Below are 18,326 nucleotides of genomic sequence, written 5' to 3' on the forward strand. Positions count from 1 at the left end.
GACCACTAAACCAGCCCTGCAAGAAATTTTAAGACTCTCTGAGGGGAGAGAAGACGGAAAAAAAAATAAAAAAGACCAAAAGCAACAAAGACTAGAAAGGACCAGAGAACACCACCAGAAACTTCAACTCTACAAGCAACATAATGGCAATAAATTCATACCTTTCAGTACTCACTCTAACCATCAATCGACTCAATGCTCCAAACAAAAGATAGAGTAACAGAATGAATAAAAAACAAGATCCATCTATATGCTGTTTACAAGAGACCCACTTTAGACCTAAAGACACCTTCAGATTGAAAGTAAGGGGATGGACAACAATCTGTCATGCTAATAGTCAACAAAAGAAAGCTGGAGTAGCCATACTTATATCAGACAATCTAGACTTTAAAATAAAGACTGTAACAAGAGATGAAGAAGGGCATTATATCATAATTAAGGGGTTTATCCACCAAGAAAATCTAACAATTGTAAACATTTATGCTCCAAATGTGAAGGCACCCAAATATATAAATCAATTAATCACAAACATAAAGAAACTCACTGATAATACCATAATAGTAGGGGACTGCAACATCCCACTTACAACAATGAACAGATCATCTAAACAGAAAATCAACAAGGAAAAAAATGGCCCTGAATGACACACTGGACCAGATGGACTTAACATATATTCAGAACATTTCATCCTAAAGCAGCAGAATATACATTCTTCTCCAGTGCACATGGAAAGTTCTCCAGTATAGATCACATACTGGGACGCAAATCAGCCCTCAACAAGTACAAAAAGTTGAGATCACACCATGTATATTTTCAGAGCACAACGCTATGAAACTAGAAATCAACCACAAGAAAAAATGTGGAAAGGTAACAAATATTGGAGACTAAAGAACATCCTACTAAAGAATGAATGGGCTAACCAAGAAGTTAAAGAGGAAGTTAAAAAGTATATAGAAGCCAATGAAAATGATAACACCACAGTCCAAAACCTCCGGGGCAGAGAAAAGGTCATTGTGCGAGGAAAGTATATAGCAACCACGTCTTCCTAAGGAAGGAAGAATGGTCTCAGATACACAATGTATCCTTACACTTAAATAGCTGGAAAAAGAATAGCAAATAAAACCCTAAACCAGCAGAAGGCAAAATACTAAAGATTAGAGCAGAAATCAATGCTATCAAAACAAAAAAAACAAAACAAAACAAAACAAAACAAAACAGTAGTACAGATCAATGAAACCAGAAGCTGGTTCTTCGAAACAATTAGCAAAATTGATAAACCACTAGCAGTTTGATCAAAAAGACAAAGGAAAGGACCCAAACAAATAAAATCAAGAAGGAAAGTGGAGAGATCACAACCAACACAGAAATAAAAACAATAATAAGTGAATATTATGAGCAATCATATGCCAATTATAATGGGCAATCTTGAAGGAATGGACAAATTCCTAGATACATATAAACTACCAAAACTGAAACAGGAAAAACAGAAAATTTGAACAAACCCATAACCAGTAAAGATTGAATTAGTAATCAAAAATCTCCCAAGAAACAAGAGTCCAAGGCCAGATGGCTTTCCAGAGGAATTCTACCAAACATTTAAGGAAGAGTTAACACCTAATCTCTTGAAGCTGTTCCAAAAGATAGAAATGGAAGGAAAACTTCCAAACTCTTTCTATGAAGCCACCATTACCTTGATTCCAAAACCAGACAGAGACCCCACGAAAAAGGAGAACTGTAGATCAATTTCCCTGATGAACATGGATGTAAACCAAAATCCTCAACATGATATTAGCCAACCAGTTCCAATACTACATTAAAAAAATTACTCACCACGACCAAGTGGGATTTATACCTGGGATGCAGGGCTGGTACATCCACAAAACAATCAATGTGATTCATCATATCAAAAGGACATATAAAAGAAAGGACAAGAACCACATGATCCTCTCAATAGATGCAGAGAAGGCATTTGATAACATACAACATCCTTTCTTGAAAAAAACACTCAAGAAAGTAGGGATAGAAGGATTATACCTTGAGATCATAAAAGCCATATATGAAAGACCCAATGTTAATACCATCCTCAATGGGGAAAAACTAAGAACTTTCCCCCAAAGTCAGGAACAGGACAGGGATGTCCACTCTCGCCACTGTTATTCAACATAGTATTGGAAGACTTAGCCTCAGCGATCAGACAACACAAAGAAATAAAAGGTGTCCAAATCAGCCAGGAGGAGGTCAAACTTTCAACTCTTCACAGATGACATAGTAATCTATATGGAAAAACCAAAGGATTCCACCAGATAAAACTGCTAGAACTGATCCATGAATTCAGCAAAGTAGCAGGATATGAAATCAATGCACAGAAATCGGTTGCATTCCTATACACCAACAATGAAGCAGCAGAAAGAGAAACCAAGGAATCGATCCCATTTACAATTGCACCAAAACCCATAAAATACCTAGGAATATATCTAACCAAAGAGGTGGAAAATCACTGAAAACTATAGAAAACCTGTGAAAGAAATTGAAGAAGATACAAAAAAACTGAAAACTATAGAAAACATATGAAAGAAATTGAAGATACAAAAAAATGGAAAAATATTCCATGTTCCTGGATAGGAAGAAAAAATATTGTTAAAATGTCAATACTACCCAAAGCAATCTACACAAATCTACACATCCAATGCAATCCCTATCAATATAACACCAGAATTCTTCACAGAGCTAGAACAAACAATCCTAAAATTTGTATGGAACCAGAAAAGACCCCAAACAGCCAAAGCATGGCTTCTTGAAAAAGAAAACCAAAGCATGAGGAATCACAATCCCAGACTTCAAGCTGTACTACAAAGCTGTAGTCATCAAGACAATATGGTACTGGCACATAAAACAGACACTCATATCAATGGAACAGAATAGAGAACCCAGAAAAAGCCCCACAAATGTATGGCCCACTATTCTTTGACAAAGCAGGAAAGAATATCCAATGGAATAAAGACAGTCTGTTCAGCAAATGGTACTGGGAAAACTGAACAGCAACATGCAGAGGAATGAACCTGGACCACTTTCTTACACCATACACAAAAATAAACTCAAAATGGATGAAAGACCTAAATATAAGACAGGAAGCCATCAAAATCCTCAAGGAGAAAGCAGGCAAAAACCTCTTTGATCTTGGCCGCAGCAACTTCTTATTCAGCACATCTCCGGAGGCAAGGGAAACAAAACAAAAAATGAACTATTGGAACCTCATCAAAATAAAAAGCTTCTGAACAGCGAAGGAAAAAATCAGCAACACTAAAAGGCAACCGGCAGGATGGGAGCATATATTAACAAATGACATATCAGATAAAGATTTAGTATCCAAAATCTATAAAGAACTTATCAAACTCAACACCCCACAAAACAAATAATCCAGTGAAGAAATGAGAAAAAGACAGGAATAGACAATTCTCCAAAGAAGACATCCAGATGGCCAACTGACACATGAAAAAATGCTCAACATCACTCATCATCAGGGAAATACAAATCAAAACCACAATGAGATACCACCTCACACCTGTCAGAATGGCTAACATTTACAACTCAGGCAATAACAGATGTTGGTGAGGATGTGGAGAAAGAGCATCTCTTTTGCACTGCTGGTGGTAATGCAAACTGGTGTAGCTACTTTGGAAAAAACTATGGAGTTTCCTCAAAAAATTAAAAATAGAACTACCCTAAGACCCAGAAATTGTACTACTAGGTATTTATCCAAGGGATACAGGTATGCTGTTTCAAAGGCACACATGCACCCCAATGTTTATAGCAGCACTATCACCAATAGCCAAAGTATGGAAAGAGCCCAAATGTCCATTGATGGATGAATAGATAAAGAAGATGTGGTATACACACACACACACACACACACACACACACACACACACACACACACACACAGAATGGAGTACTACTCGGCAATCAAAAAGAATGAAATTTGCCATTTGCAACTACTTGGATGGAACTAATGGGTATTATGCTAAGCGAAATTAGTCAGAAAAAGACAAATATCGTAAGACTTCACTCATATGAGGACTTTAAGATATAAAACAGATGAACATAAGGGAAGGGAAGCAAAATAATATAAAAACAGGGAGGGGGCAAAACATAAGAGACTGTTTAATATGGAGAACAAACAGAGGGTTATTGGAGGGATTATGGGAGGGGGGATGCACTAAATGGGTAAGGGCATTAAGGAATCTACTCCTGAAATCATTGTTGCACTATATGCTAACTAACTTGGATGTACATTTAAAAAAAAAGAACTTGTTAAGAATGTAAATCTTATGTTATGTGGAAAGAAAATAAAGAGTCTGATACTTAATGGACTGAGCTACACAGGTGTCCCTCCCCTGCTCTGTTTTTTAATCTCCATTCCTTCTTCCCTAAATAGCCTGTGTATGTGCTGCCTGCATACATTTGCATGAAATGTAGTTTCCCTAATTATCCATCCATCTACACATTATTTATCCTATAAGATCCAGCTTAAACTACACCCATCCCAGGAAGTTTTCTTGCCTTCCCTACTCTACATTCCCACAGCATGCTGCTTGAATCTCTGCTGAGTGGTCAGTTAACTTTATTGGAAAATTATCTGTTTCCATGTCTGCCTCCCTTTCTAAACCAAACTCCCAGAGTTTGGGAACTAACACATTGCCTGGCGTGCTGAAAACAACTTATCAAACTGCTAGTTTGATGAAGCATTCTCAGTCTTAAAGTTATTTGGCCATATTAATTCAAACATTTTCTTTGCAGAAAGAAAGCTTTAGTATGAGTCTTTGGGAAGAGGAGAAACAGCATCAGCAGTGGCTGCCCCTGATGGGGACTGCTTGATCTGGACAGAGTCCCTGAGGCACAGAATATCAGCTCCAGGCAGTTTTAACGGCCTTACTTCCAGTCTGCCAGGAGGCAAAGCTGCCAGAGATCTGGAAGCCACAGGTCTGACAGTAGTGGCCAAAGACAGGAACAACAAGCCTCTGGAGAGAATGACTTGATCTAGGGCTGCTGGAAGTACACCCATAGCACCAAGAGAAGAAAAATGAAGACAGATAAAATAATAATAAAGAGCTATTGTGTATTGAGTGTCTATCACACATCAGACAAAAGCTGAGCACTCTAGATATGCTATTCCTAATCCTCCTAACTTATCAATAGGACACATTCATTGTCCCTAATTTATAGATGAGGTTGAAGAAGGTTAAGAAACTTACCAGAGTTCACATGATACTGGTAGACAGAGTTTCAATCCAAACCCAGGTCACGTTGGTCTTTTCTCTATAACACCACCTATGTCTTCAGGATCTTGTGATTCTCCTTTCCCAAGTTTATCCTCCTTCCCGCATCTAGGTGACTGTGTTCCATTTCTTAAGGGTTTGAACTTGAACTATTTTAAGTATTACCACATTCATAGGATGTTTTCATTTTAGTCATAACCAATTAAAGGTATAAAATCTTTGAAGACCCATAGGAATTAATCTTATACGATGGAAGAAGTGGCACAGAGGTCAAAGAACACCTCTGACCTGTGAGGTCTGAGTTCTACTTCCAGCTCTGAGGTTAAACTGCTGTGTGTACTTTAGCAATTCACTTTTCCTGTCAGAGTCTTAGGTTCTTCATCAACAAGATGAGGGCACAGGACTAAGAGCCCTTCTAGCTCTGGCATACTAGGGCATGTAATCAAACAGGCTTTTGTGGATTCCTGAACAGAAATAAACTGCTAAATATGGCCTATTCCTAAACTGGGAGTGGCTTCCACAAGGAGAGTCCAGAAAGCAGTAAATGGGTAATTACAAGAATGTAATTAATAAACATACAATTACTGCACACCCTGTGTCATGCATGGTCCACAATACAAGGAGGACTGCAGCCTGGGAGGGAGGATGGAAAAGATATCAACTGATCAATGATCAGTTCTCATCTTATTCAATCGTTAAAGAGCATTTGACACAGTTTATCACTCTTGCCTTTCTTGAAAGCTTTTTTCACTTGGCTTCATGTCGTTATACTTTCCAGCTTTCCTTAGCTCACCAGTCACTCTTTCGCAGTTATATCTGTCAGTTTCTTCCTCTCTTCCAGACTTCTAATGTTGAAGAACCCCTAGGGTTCTTCTCTTATCCCTCTCATCTTCTCTAGCTACACTTGGTCCCTAGGTGTTCTCATCCATTCTCTTTAATTTAAATATCATCTCTATGCTAATGACTAATATATATTTTAAGCCCTAACTTTCCCTTGAAGCTCCAGATAATTATCCCAACTACTTATTTGATATTTTGTCTTATATGTCTAATTGGTATCCCAAATTTACCATGTATAAAATTGAACTCATGATCCCCACCTCCCAATTTTATTCTTCCTCCTTATTACATGGATTTTAACATGTTGTCCTCCTCATTTTAATTTAGTTCTCTACAAAAGTTCACCTCCTGGGATGCCTAGGTGGCTCAGTTGGTTGAATGTCCAACTCTTTTTTTTTTAAGTTTATTTATTTTGAGGGGGGTGGAGGGCAGAGAGAGAAGAGAGGGAGAGAGAATCCCAAGCAGGCCCCATGCTGTCAACACAGAGCCTGATGTTGAGCTCGAGCTCACTGACCGGCATAAACTCACAAACCATGAGCACATGACCTGAGCCGCAATCAAGAGTGGGATGCTTAACCAACTGAGCCACCCAAGCACTCGCAGCATCCCACTCTTGGTATGACTCAGGTCGGGATCAAGCCTCATGTTGCTTGATGACATACTCAGCATGGAGCCTGCTTAAGATTCTCTCTCCCTCTGCCCCTCTCCCCTGCTCTCTCTCTCTCTCTCTCTCTCTCTCTCTCTCTCTCTCTCTCTCTCAAAATAAAAAAAGTTAAGAAAAAAACAGTTCACCTCCTCAGAGAGCAAATGCCCAATGTTTTTTCAAATGAAGGAGGTATCAACTGATGACTAATTCCCCTTTCCAGTATTGCCCAGAGAGTTCAACCTGAGAGAGTTCTCCTGAGCACTCCTTCCTTCATGGAGCCAGTCCTATGTGAGGGAAGATTTCTCACTATAATGAAGCAATTGGGTCACTTAAGAACAAATATCTCTGGGTATTATGAACTGAATGTTTGTATGTCCCCAAATTCCTATGCTGAATTCCTTACTTCCAAATGTGATGATGTTGGGAAATGGGGCTGTTGGAAGTTGACAAGGTCATGAGAGTAGAGCTCTCACAAATGCCCTCATAAAAACAAAAAACAAAACAAAACAACACAAAACACCAATGTTCTCTCATTCTTTCTACCATGTGAGGACACAGTGGTGAGAAGACAACAGTTTATGAATTAGAAAGCAGGCCTTTACCAGACACCAAAACTGCCAATATCTTGATCTTAGGCTTACCACCTATAGAACTGTAAGAAATAAAGGAGTTTTGGGGGTTTTTTGTTTGTTTGTTTAAGCCACCCAATCTATAGCAGCCGAAACTTCTGTTACAGTAGTCCAAGTGGACTAAGACACTGGATATAGTTCTTAAATCTTTAGAAATATAATACAATTTAATCTCATTTTATGCTTCTATAAAAGAGAACATGAAAAAGAAATTATGAATCAACCACAAAGATCCTTCCAAAGTACTCCCCCCAAAATCAGGATGCTGGGGGGTGGAGGGAACCCATCTTATATCACTATATTTCAGAAAACTAAGACTCCTCTATTGTTTAATTTAAATCTCTCCCCCACTGATCATGCCTTCCTTTCCTAAAGAAGAGAAAACCTGATTTTTAATTCCTGCCTTGAATAGACATTCTGATAAGCCACAGACACAGACATCTTCACATACTTCCAAATGTCCCAAAAGAGCATTAATCCAATAAACTAGATGTCCAGAAAACAAACGACTGATTAGCCAAGCTGATTTGTTGATGTGTTTCCTAAAGCAGACAAGTGTTATTTTCAGGCAAGCAAATGGATCTTCTATCACCTTACATTTTTCAAATACTCCCTCCTCACTAGCTCAAAATGTTGAAAAATAAGACACTATCAGCACAGCAACAAATGCCAAGAATTCCTTTTATGGTTTCATTTCAATTTGCATGGCAAATATAAACTCCGAGCAAAATGACCTTGGTTATAAAAAATAAGGAGGCAGCATCAGGATTGATGAAACCCAGTGTAGGTATTTCATTATTGACAGGCAGGAAAGAAGTATGTTGATCCTGAAGGTTTGTTGAGACGTGGTTCTGAATGCAGGCCAAGTAGGAAATACCTTTCTAGGAAGAATTATTTGCATCTAAACAAAGGGAGCTTTCTTGACACCTGGCAGTTACCTAAACAAAATAACTACTTCCTAACAAGGTCTTTTAAACTCAAACCTTAACAATAATCTTCTTCTGATTGACCTCAAAGCCTATGCCCAGTAGACTTATTCAGAAGTATCTGTGACTCTGGAATGTAATGATGAATAGCACGTTCATCAAGAAATGTAGGGACTGCTGACTAGAGCACATGTCCAGGTCAAGATAACTGTGCACGAGAACTAAGTTATGAAATGGAGGGGATGTCAACTTTGACCTAATGGTCATGGGTGGCACATAAAGTGATGGGTTAAGAGTTAGGGCTAAACCCAGACAAAAGGGGTTTACAAAGGAGACTGGTACCCACCATTACCTATTAGGCAGTTTCTCTCCTTCCTGCCTCTCTGTGCTCTCCTGCAGATGCTCATCCTATGTACCTGCTTTGCTCTCAGCTAAGAGTCAACAGCTTCACAATGAGACTGCTCCTTGATGATGTTATGATGGTAGCTTCTTAGAACCATTTCCTCAGGCCCTGCAAGCATTAAAGATGTCCTATCTGCAGTATAAAGACAGGCCCAGGCCTTGTACCTAGGAGAATCAGACCAAGTTGTAAGTATCAGGGGTCCTATCCTAAGAGTAGCATGGGAGAGGGCCTGAAATGGGCTCCATTGTCCTAATCTAATTCTGTGAGAAATAGCATATGTATCAGAAAAAAACAGGCATTAGATTCAGAATATTCAACTTCTACTTAATATTTACTATATATCAGATTCTGTGAATTTATCCTCTTAACTACTCTATAAAGCAGATATCAAACAATCCTCATTTGACTGATGGGGAAACTGTGGCTAACAAAACATAAGGAATTTGCCTCATAGTCACAGACCAAACAGATAGCTTAGTCTCTTCTTCAGTAAACAGGGAATAATAACTTCTTTAGAGTGTTGTAAGGAATTAGGAGAAATGGTCCCTGTGGCACATAGTGGAAGTCCTGTTGACCTGTACAAATTCATGTCTTGCTACTTCCTCCATCTCAGTTATACAGCACGACATTCAGTTGTCTTTCTTGTCACTGGGACTCTTGTTCCACTTCATTCCTTATCCAAATTCTACACATTCTGTAGGTCCCATGTCCACTTCTTCAGACTCCTCTCTCTCTCCAATCTCCCTGCCACATGTCATCCACATGACTCCACTATACTCAGTATCTTTCACCATTCCAAAAGTGATGACCATCCTTCACTTGAATACTTTTACTGACAAGCTGTCATTTTCCCATGAAATAGTTCATTTGAGTTTTGGTTGGTACTGTAAGTTTTTTTTTTTTTAATAGAACTTATACATAAGAAATAGTGCACAGATTTAGTTACAAGAATGTCCACTCCTTATAATTGGAAACTTCAATGTCTGACCATAGAAAGTTTATTATATAAGGTATGAAACATTTTTACAATGGAAAATGATAGAGCACTTAAAAAGGATGGTAAGATCAATACTTATTGAAAAGAAAGATATTCATCAACTATTGATAAGTGAGAAAAGCAGGTTACAAAGCCTAGTATGGTTTATATAGCTCTAACACTTCTGAGAATATTCCCCATATGATAGGTTTACATATGTTTGTCTTCATCACAAGAGAATATGTTCCTTGAGGACAAGACCATGACTTATTAATTCTTTATTAATTTCAAAAGGCCTTCAGTGAGCACCATGTGTGAGTACACATGTTAAGAGCCAGAGGTTCAGACATGAATCAGACACTGGTCCATTAGTGTCTACTGCACCTCTAGTCACAAACAGGCTTTGGTAAGTATGTGTTCAATTACACTGAATTAGAGTGGAATTGGTTGGATTAGATTAAGTAGCTTTCTGTAATTTAGGCTACTGAATAGGATTTTAGAAGAAGGCAAAGGGAACTGGACTGGAGTCATAAGATTAAAATACAAAAAGCAGCTCTGCCACTTATTAGCAAGCCTTAGTTGCTTCATTTATAAGACAAACAAAATGCTGCCTACTTCACAGATGTAAGGTGATACTTAGACATAAAAAGTGTGTAAAAATTATTCATACAATCCCTGGCATGTAATAATACATGTTTAATAAATGGTTTCAAAAAGGACAATAACTCAAAAAGCAAAGCAAACAAAACAGACAACAATAAAAATACTGAAACTGAAGACCTAGCCTTTGCCAGGAACTGGGCTTGATTTTAGGGTCCCAGAGATTAAATCATCTTTCCAGGCAATCAAAAGGTGGCCTTTTGCTCTTCCAGGGATCAATTTCCCTTCATCACATGTACTGAGAACACTGGGGACAAAAAGTTGTAAGCAAAGTAGATACTGTCTCCATGTGATCTCCATGTGATCACAGGATTGATCAGGTGCTGGCATTACCTAGACCAGCACATAGAATGAAAGTTAGTTAGTTTCCTTCTGCACCTTGAGAAAGGGCCATGTACTTACAAGCTCTGGCTCCCAAGTTTGCACTCCACTTACTGTCATGTATTACTGGTATACTTAGTGTTATCAACTATCCCACTTTTCCCAGCACTGACAGGTTTTCTAGAACACATTACTTTCAATGCTAAACTCAGGGAGTCTCAGGCAGATAGAGACAGTTGGTGTCCACTGAGTGTGCAAACCCACAATAAAATATCACTTCACACCAGTCAGAATGACTAGCATCAAAAAGACAAGAAATAACAACTGTTGGCAAGGATGTGGAGAAAGGTAACCCTTATACGCTGTTGGTGGGAATGTAAATTAGTGCAAGAACTTTGGAAAACAGTATGAAGGCTCCTCATTTCTATTAAAAATAGAGATCCCATATGATTTAGTAATTCAACTACTAGATATTTACCCAAAGAATATAACAGTTTTTAAAAGGCAGCATGTAGGTCTACGTGTACACAAGTGAATGTGAGGCCAACTACCAACCAATTTCTAAACATACCTAGGAAAGCTCAGTATTCTAATTCAGACTAAAGGCCACCTGTCCATTACATGTCGATAATTAACAATGTCCTATATAGTATAAAAACAGAAATTAAGCAGAAAGAAAAAATATGTAGAACAAAATACCAGGAGCAAATGAACCCAACCGCAAGTTATTGTGGTTGTATTTAAATGGTGGTTTCTTCTCCTTCTATGTGGATTTTCTCAATATTCTAAAGTGAGCATGTTAATTTAATTATTTTATATATATTTTTAAAATAATTTAATGATTTTATTTTTTTTTTATTTTTTTTTAAACATTTATTTTTCAACGTTTATTTATTTTTGGGACAGAGAGAGACAGAGCATGAACGGGGGAGGGGCAGAGAGAGAGGGAGACACAGAATCGGAAACAGGCTCCAGGCTCTGAGCCATCAGCCCAGAGACTGACGCGGGGCTCGAACTCACAGACCGCGAGATCGTGACCTGGCTGAAGTCGGACGCTTAACCGACTGCGCCACCCAGGTGCCCCAATTTAATGATTTTAAAAAAGCTTTTGATTTTCAAACTCCCTTTGAGAGCCATTAGCATTCCTAACTGCCCTCTACCTAGTTCTCTATCCTTATCTATCATTCCTCCATCACAGAGCCAAACTCAAGAGTTAAGTCCTTTTTAAAGTATCATTTAAAAAAGTTTTAACGTTTATTTGCTTATTTTGAAAGAGAAAGAGAGCTCATTTGGGCAAGAGCAGGAGAGGGGCAGAGAGAAAGGGAGAGAGAGAATCCCAAGCAGGCTCCATGCTGCCAGTGCAGAGTCCACTTAAGGCTCGAACTCACAAACATGAGATCATGACCTGAGTGGAAATCAAGTCAGACTCTTAACCAACTAAGCCAACTGGGCACCCCTAAAATATTCCTTTTAGATTATAAGGCACCTTCAAATGTGCTAAATCAGTTAAACACCAAATAATCCTCTTAAAAAATTCTCATTCATCATTTTATGGGAAAGTAAAACAATACTTAAGTCCCTCCACACACATATACCACACACACACACACACACACACACACACACACACACACACTCACATACCCATCACTCACTCCTCTTCTGTATTTCCTTTGTTGATTTCATCCAGTCTCATGGTTTCAAATATCACATTTATGTTGATAACTTTTAAAGTTTCCCTCTAACCTTGGCCTCTCTCATTCCTTCTCCATTTCCCCATGATAGTAAGTGGCACTACCTTCCATCCAGACTCTCAAGAGAAAAAAATCAATAGTCATCCTTGATTATTTTCCACTTGACATCTCCCACATCCAATCTATCCCAAGTCCTAACTATCTCACTTGAATGGTGCTGTTGTAATCTGATTGTCAGTGCTCTCTGTGTAGCAGGCACTTATAGATTGATCCTCTTGGGTGGTGAAGATGTGGGTTTCACTTGCAAGATCCTTCAGAGAACCCAGTACTGCATAGTTCATTAATATAGGTAGTGGGCATTGGCTAAATATGTGCAATATCCCTCAAATTCTGTCCCCCAGTAACAACACCTCACAGCAACTTACTCCTGGCATGTCATCACCCAGCAAGCTCTCCTTTTGGGAGCAATACCCTTAAGAAAGCTCAATCTAGACTACTTTTCACCATTGTGTATACACTTAGACATAAGAAATTCATGATTTTCTTGCCTCCACAGAATTAGTGGAAATCAGAGATGCCCCATTGTCTCTCTACTCACCTACATCCACAAGTTACTCTAGTCAGCTTCCCAAATTGGTAATTCTAAAGCAAGTCGTAAGCATTAACATCTATGTTCCTATATGATCCCACACGCTGGTACACCTGTAAAATTATCCAAAGAATTCCAACCACTTCTAATGACAGCCTAAGAGGTTTGGCAAAGTTTCTGTGACTCAGTAAGCTTCAGGCCAGGGAGTGAGAAGACAATATTCTCTTTTTGCAGGTATTCCCACTTTTTTCTTAAGGGTCTTCTAGGATCCACTCCACTTATATATGCTTCCCTAAGTCAACAAACTTAATACTTCAATAAGTCTGCTCTGAATTTCTAGTCTTCTCTTTATATAGTCTGGAAACAGATGATGGGATGAAGATCTCAGGGCCAATTCAGGCACCATTTGCAGGTCCTAAAGTGATGTATCTAGCAGCCCTTCTTTAGAATGTGACTGTATCTACTGCATAAGGACTCACTGTTGGACCCTTAAGTGAAATTTTGAGACAAGAGGAAATGTCCTTGCAACATTCAATTATAGGACAAAAAAAAAAAAAGGTCTGGAGATGGAAGAAGATAATGAGCCAAATTTCAGATGTGTTGAATTTGAGGTGTCTGGGATTTTTTCCAGTATATTTGTCTAGACAGTCTGCAGCTGCATACATGGGTCTGGAGCTCAGGAGAGAGAGCCTGGTTAGAGATGAAGAGGAAAGTCATTATCATATAGATGGCATATGACCCATGAGAGTGGGAAAGAGTACAAACTGAGACAAATAGAAGCCTAAAGATAGTTTTGGGAAACACCAAAATTCAAGGACTTGTTAGAGCTCACAAAGGTGACAGAGAAATGGGAGAAATTTCTCAGAAATATAAGGGAAAAATAACAATTAAATACGGCATTCATACCCTCATTTTCCCAGAGGTTCACATTACTCTGCTCTCTTCATAAAGCAGGTTCTTAATGATGTCAAATGAGCTTTGTCTAATGAGGGTCCAAAAAGTACACAGACTTGGCTGGTATAGAGAGCCCAGAAGATAATATTTAAAATTCTCCTGTGTTCTTCAATAGGAAGAGATGGTGTGTCATTTCCATCTTTGTAGCAAGCACTAATGATACTTGCACAGATGACAAATGTCTTCTCTGGTGAAAAATTAATGCACCACAATAATTCCCCTACCTGGGGTTAATGAATATGTCAGATGCTGAAAATGAGTTGTTTGAAACTAAATTACTATAATCTATATTTAGAAGATTGCCACAGGGGGTGGGGGGAGGAGGGGAGTTATGGGTGTATGTGGGTGGATATATTTAAAGTTTTCTTTACCGTTGGTCTTAATTTTTACCAGGTCTTTAAAATACTTACTTACTCAGTAGTCTCACATAAAGAAGAAAAATTTCATCCCATATTCTATAATGTTGGCTAAGAACTCTCCTGAATAATTATTTTTATTCATTCATTCATTCATTCATTCAATATACTGGACACTCATTATGTGCCAGGAGCTCTGATATGTACTAGAGATAGAGATGAATAAGACATGAAGGTCTACTTGCCCTCAAAGAGCCCATAACTGTGCATAAAAAAATTAAAATTTCGAGTAACTATACTATGACACATGGGGCAAACCTGGGGTGGAGGGGAAAGGGGGATTGGGATTTACAGAGACAGGCTATCTAATCCACCTGGAATCCTTTTGGGAGGCTGTGATACTTCAGATTGAATCCTGAATAACAAATAACTTAGGTAAGTGGAGAGAAACTACTGCAGGCAGAGTAAAGAGTTATGCAAAGGCAGAGTGGGTTGTGAGTAGGGAGTCTGTACAGGAAACTGAGAGCTTTTATAATGTGTAACAGATTGATTAATGGAAGACCATTCACATTAAAAAGGGCTCATATTTTAAAATACGTTTAATAAAAGTACTTACTGCCTGTTAACAGTAGGGTATAGGGTAAGAGGAGAAATTGTGAACCATGCAGACTTGCATTCTAATTCCAGCTCCACACCTTGACTATTTTGGGCTAAATCTTTCTAATCCCTATATTCTCTCTAATCCTCAATTTTCTCATCTGTAAAACAGAAATTACCATTTACAGAGTACTTATTATGTGCTAATCACTTTAGGGTTATCTAATTTAATATTCAAAACCACCATTAAGAACAATTACTTGACCCATTTTACAATGAAGAGTTAAGGCAGAGAAATTAACCCAAGCTCACATAGGTGTTAAGTAGTAGAGCTGGGATTCCAACCCAGTACTCTGACATCAATCCATGCTTTTTTAACTATTATATGCACCTATTGTATTGTATGGTTGTAAGCTCATAAATGTAAATGTTAACACAGCATTTGGCACCCAGTAAGTACTCTATACTATATAAACTGTATAAACAAGTATAAATGATACCTATTTTATTATTATTTTAATATGGCTGATAAGAATTATTATTAGTAATTATTATTATAGAGTGGCTTCTATGTAGGCCAAATAAGAGAGTAGACTTGAAGTACTTAGAAAACTGTGAACTACTAAATATACACAAAGGATTATTTTTCTGACAGTATGTCTGAAATAGCAGGCCATGGGTCAGAGACATTAAAGAAACAGCATGAGTTTGGAAGTCAGACAATACTGAGTTTGAAATCTGCTTCTGTCATTTAGTACTATGTGGTTTTGTGCACATCAGTTCAAAGCTCTGGCTTCATCCCTACTATGGAAATCATAGTAATAATTACAATATAACATAATAATACACACAGCATAGTGCTATTTGAAGGAGTCAATGAGATAACATCTAAAAAGAACCTATTATAATACCTGGCACAGGGTAGATTTTGAAACAATGGTAACTGTATTTGTTATTATATTTATAGTAATCATTATCATTTTCATTATAACTTAGGCCTCCTGTGAAATAGAAGTAATAACTCTTCAAATACATGTTTGTCTTTCCTAGAAACTCCTGCGGGTGATAATTATGATTTCCAGTGGCTTATGCCACAACCCTCTATTTCAATTCCTTGATGCAACTTTTTAAACACTGATTATCTTTGTTTTCTTTGTTTCACCAACATAGAGAGAGGACAGGAAGAAATAGAATTGACTGCTTAAAACAAGATGTCTGCATGAAGGAGGAAAAAAAAAAAAACAACTCATTCCTCCATTTTGACACATCAAGTAATAATTTTATCTACCACGGGAGAGTCTAAACTGCACCAGTACAAGAATCTTAGTGGGTGTAGGAGTTACAACTGTCATAAATGACACTTTTTATTTCCTTTGAAAAATCTTCCTGATTTATTACATTTACTTAGAAATTGTCACAGCTTCTCTTTCTGAGACACTTCCTCTGTCCTCTCCAATATTCATTCCATTAAGTGAGCAAGGTGGTGGCGTGGTGAGAGAAGCCAGATCAGAGCGCTAACACTCCAAATGAGTTCTGTTCAGGCTGCGCTCCTGTTGGAAAATAATTTGATTTCTTCCTGTCTGCCCACATCCTATTCACAGGAGATGAGGGGTGGGAGTGGATGAGTAAAACAATGTCTCTTACATTTAATAAAAATGGAGATATCAGCTCCAAGGAAATAATTTAGAGACTGCACATAAACCATGACAAAGCATAAAGCCAGGTAAAGCCCTGAGCCTGCCAGATAGGCTCCTTCATGCCTTAAGGTCTTTGTATGTGCTACACCTTCTGCTAGAAAACTTCACTACCATCCCCCATCCAATGCATGCACGTGTACACACACAGACACAGAGAGATGTACCACTCATCTTTCACATGTCAAGTGTCTTTCTTCTCATTAACATTTTTTCCCCACTCACTCTGTTTAGGTTGCCTGTTCTGTAATAAAGAACATTCATGGAAAGTTGCATGCTTTATAGTAACTATCACATGTATTATAAATTCTGTGCTTCTTTCTAGAAAATTAGAGCACTATAATAAAAAGAGCATGGACTTTGCACTCAAGGAGAACTGGAGTTGAATCCTAGCTCTGTCACTTTCCAGCTAGTAAACCATGAGCAAGTTACTAAACCTCTTTGAACCTTTGCCTATAAAATGGAAATGATAAAACCCACAAGGCTGTTAAAGAGAACTGAATGAGACAGGAAGCAAAATTATCAAGAGAAAGCATTTTCTAGTAGTTGGAAGGAAAGACAGAGATTTTAAGTATTCAAAGTCCCCTCTGTTTCCCATGCTTAGACTCTCCCACACACCCACTCCCTTCTCCATCAGCAATGGTAATTAAACTCAACCTTCAATGTTTAACTCAAATATCATCACCTCTAGGAAACTACCCTCTTTCTTCTAGAAAAGATGAATTCCTTCCTCCTCTGGGTTCCTTAAAAACAGATTATGTCTATCTTGACCACTGCTGTATCCCTAGGGCCAACAGCAAATGTAGATGCTCAATAAATAGTTGATTGATGAATAGATGAGTGAATGGTGAGTAAATGAATGGTTGGGTTTTTCCCCTCTTCATATCCCAGCACTATGCCTGGCATAATGCCTGCAAAAAAAAAAAAATGCTTAAAGTGTCCATTAAAAGAACAGACACCTATATCATTATATTTAGGCTCAATCTGACCTCTTCCTTCCTGCTACTTTTCAAATTTACTAGATCATAGAGTCTTGCCAAGGTTTTCTAGACATGGAAAGGTCCTCCTTTGGCTACATACAGCTGAGCCAAAGTTTTTGCTGGAGCAGATGGACTGAACTATAACAAAAAGCATACTGGAGCCAGGAAGCTCTGAGAGAAAGCTGACATCCTACTGGCATGGCAGGAGGGAGACAAGCTGGGTAAAACATAAAGACAGACATTTATACCTTTCAGAATTCTGGACTTTGGCATGCATGATCACTGGCAATTTTGCTACCTGGCATGGTGCCCTCTGGGAGCCACCCAGAACCGGCACAGGGCAGGATGGTTAATGGCTAATAAAAGAAGTCCAGTGGACGTCACTGGCTGAAAGAACCAAGCTTGGGGAGAAGCATAATATGTTCCAAAGATCCACCATCATGTACAAGCCAAAGGCTTGTTCAATTGACTGTATGAACAAGACCCTAGAGTATGAATTCTTAGGATAGAGGGAAAAAAAACAACTTTTACTAACTTCCTTTTATGTGTTACTGTGGTAAAAACACAAAACACAAAATTTACTATTTTAATTATTTTAATTTGTACAATCCGTGATACTTAATATCTTCACACAGCTATATAACCATCATTAGTATCTAGTTCCAGAATATTTTCATCACCCCAAAAGTAAACTCCATATCAATTAAGCACTCATTCCCCTCCCCCCTTGGCAAACATTAATCTGCTTTTAATTTCTTGAATTTGTCTATTCTGGGAAATTCATA

The 18,326-nt window shown here is 38.2% G+C and overlaps 1 protein-coding gene across 8 annotated transcripts in view; it reads right to left on the reverse strand.

Annotated features, from left to right (window-relative positions):
- The window catches only part of AGBL4 (AGBL carboxypeptidase 4), a 1,457,435-nt gene that overhangs the window by 818,033 nt on the left and 621,076 nt on the right, over positions 1-18,326 (reverse strand). The window lies entirely within an intron of this gene.

The sequence above is a fragment of the Herpailurus yagouaroundi genome, unplaced genomic scaffold, assembly GCF_014898765.1.
Source record: "Herpailurus yagouaroundi ecotype Mexico unplaced genomic scaffold, PumYag 77, whole genome shotgun sequence".
Taxonomy (NCBI): Eukaryota; Metazoa; Chordata; class Mammalia; order Carnivora; family Felidae; genus Herpailurus; species Herpailurus yagouaroundi.